The sequence below is a fragment of the Nelumbo nucifera genome, chromosome 3 (genome assembly GCF_055504915.1).
Source record: "Nelumbo nucifera cultivar China Antique chromosome 3, China Antique-T2T, whole genome shotgun sequence".
Classification (NCBI taxonomy): Eukaryota; Viridiplantae; Streptophyta; class Magnoliopsida; order Proteales; family Nelumbonaceae; genus Nelumbo; species Nelumbo nucifera.
The window spans coordinates 44805634-44808887 of record NC_142651.1 but is presented as its reverse complement, the minus strand read 5'-3'; positions in this window follow the sequence as shown (position 1 = coordinate 44808887).

Sequence of the window (3254 nt, the reverse complement as noted above, 5' to 3'; positions counted from 1 at the left end):
TAGGTTATGAAAATTGCAATTGACATCATCAACCTTTTCTCCCTTAGTTTCTTTGAATGGAGATACTCTAGTTTGGTTGTGGGGCATTCGTTTGTATTCTTAGAGATAATAGATTCAAACTTGATGACAAGGCTAAACAGTGCATCTTCTTAGGTTATGGAAATGAAGAGTTTGGGTATAGTTTATGGGATCCTGTGGACAAAAAGTTATTAGAAGTAGAGATGTTATTTTCCTTAAAGATCAAACAATTGAAGATATGGAGAAAAATGAGAAACCAAAACCCTCTATTGATGTGCCAATTAACATGGATCCAATTTCTCCACCCATAATTGATGATGATTATGGAGGAGTTGTGCCAAATAAACAAGATGATGCAATTAATGATGAAATCCCAATTAATGAAAATGTAGAACAAGTACAGAATGAATAGATACCTCCAATCACACCTCCATAAGTTTAGCTTAAAAGATCTTCCAAAGAAAGGAAACATCTCACTAGGTATCCTCCACATGAATATATGATGTTGATAGATGGGGAAAAGCCAGAAATTTATTAAGAGATTATTTCACATGACAAGAAAGATGAGTGGTTGGAAGTAATTCAGGACGAACTAAAATCCTTGTATAAGAATCACACCTATGGCTTGGTGAAATTACCAAAGGGAAGAAGGACACTCAAAAACAAGTAGGTTAACAAATTAAAATTTGATGAGAGTGGCTCACAACTAAAATACAAGGAAATGTTGGTTGTAAAGGGTTTTAATCAGAAAAATGGTGTCGACTTTGAACAAATATTTTCTCTTGTGGTGAAAATGTCTTCTATTCGAGTTGTACTTGGACTAGCTGCAAGTCTAAATTTAGAAGTCAAACAGCTTGATATGAATATTGTTTTCCTCCATTGTGATTTGGAGGAAAAATTTATATGGAGAAACCAAAGGAATTCGAAGAAGAAGGCAAGGAACATTTAATGTGCAGGTTAAGGGAAAGCTTGTAAGGGTTGAAACAAGCACCAAGGCAAGGATACAACAAATTTAACTTCTTCATGATTGACCATGGCTACACCAGGACCATTTCAAATCATTGTGTATTTGTAAAAAAATTTTTAGATGGGGAATTTATTATTTTCTTGTTTTATGTTGATAATATGTTAATTTTTTTGCCATAATTCTAACAAGATTGACAAATTGGAAAGGGAGTTTAGCAAGTCTTTCGCAATGAAGTACTTGGAATAGGCTAAGTAAATTCTTGGTATGAAAATATCTCAAGACAAACAAAATGAAAGCATGGTGATCTCAAGAAATATTTGAAAAAATCCTTAAGAAATTCAACATGAGCAATGCAAAACCAATTACTAATCCACTTGTAGGTCATTTCAAGCTCAACACTAAATAGTGTCATATAAGTGAGAAATATAAAGTTGAAATGAAGAAAGTGTCTTATACATCAGTAGTTGGAAGCTTAATGTATATTATGGTGTGTACGAGACTAGACATTGTACATGTTGTTAGTATAACTAGTTGGTTTCTCTATAACCCCAGCAAAGAACATTGAACAACAATAAAATGGATATTTAGGTATTTCAAAGGTACTTCTCAAGTATCTTATATTTTAAGAATGATAAAGTCATGTTATATGGGTATACATATGTAAAAATGGTTAGTAGTGTTGATACTCAAAAGTCTACTATGGGAAGTTGTTGCATTATCCACCATAGAGGCAGAATATATTGTAGCTATTGAAACTTGCAAGGAAATCCTATGGTTAAATAAATTCTTACAAGAATTAGGCATGAAGTAAGAAAGATATGTGTCATAGAGTCAAAGTGTTATTCATTTCTACAAAAATCCAACCTTCCATTCAAGATCCAAATACATTGATGTAATATACTATTAGATTCGAGATTTATTGGATATGAAATTGTTAAATATTGAAAAATTCATATTAATAAAAATGGTGCAAATATGTTAACAAAGTTCTTCCCTAAAGACAATTTTGAATTTTTCAAGGAAGTTGTAAGCTTGTTAAAACCCCTATATGATCTAGAGGGAGAGAATTATTGAGTGTGGGTCCAGCCATATGAGGGATCCACCCCACCTTTTTCATGCCCCCAAAAAGGAGGCATGTTATGGAAGCCAAAAAAAGGCGTTCAACCTTTTAATTTTTCATTTGATACCAATGAATATAAGAGTCAAAGGAGAGAAAAGATGGTTTTATGGGTTTTTAAGTTCGTGAGAAAGAGAAAAGAAAAACTTCAATTTTCATCCCAAAGCCAAGATCAGATGTGTCTTGTAGTCCATTTTTTATGAAATTTTTAGTGTTGTTCAAGGGAAAAGGAACATTACCCAAATTTGTGTTATTGCATATGCTTCTCTCAATTACATGGTTACAATAACTTAGTAAGATTTGAACTTTGTTATTTTTGTTGAAATTCACCTTTTTTTAATGATGTTGATGCTGTAGTTGTGAGTTAAGGATTATTTGCTTGATGTTTCTAAACCTCTAGGTTCAAGTAGAGTGGATTGTTATACCCATGAATTTTTAAATTAGTAGAAGACTTTATTGAATCATAACTCCCATGGTTTTTCCCAATTTTTTGGGTTTTTCATGTAAAAATTCAAATGTTCTTTTTTTTTCTGGTGGTGTTTGCTATTATATTTATTGTTACTTTGGAGAACGTTTTATTGCTATCCTGAGGTTGTATTTTTATTAATTTCTGCTATTGTAATATATCTTCCCCAACATATTCTATTTGAAGTTAGCATTATAGATGTAATTCACATTTCAAAACTCTTAATTTCTATTTATTCTCGTGATGTTCTTGCCTCCATTAATTCTCTCTAAATTTTCCATCAAGAACTGGCCCCATCTTTGCATGATTCCTTAGAGAAATTAGAACATGGTTCACTTAATTATGAATTGCCTTGTCAATTATTTTTAATTACCCTTGATATCTGAACGAATGGGACGATTGCTATATATGATGCCATCAACTCCCAATTTTATTTTTTCAAAAAAAAAACTCCCAATTCTATTGATGTGCTAATAATGATTGAATTCTTTAGTTATGGCTACGGATTCTCTCTACCTCAAATCCAAAACCCAGCCCCGAGGAAATAAAGATACCTCAAATCCCAATTCTATTGAGCATAGTTCGGCTTAAATCGAATAATCGAATTTAATTTCGGTTATTCAATATTTGGTTTTCGGTTTCGGTATGGTAATTTGAGATTCAGTTAATTATAAGAGTGTATTAGT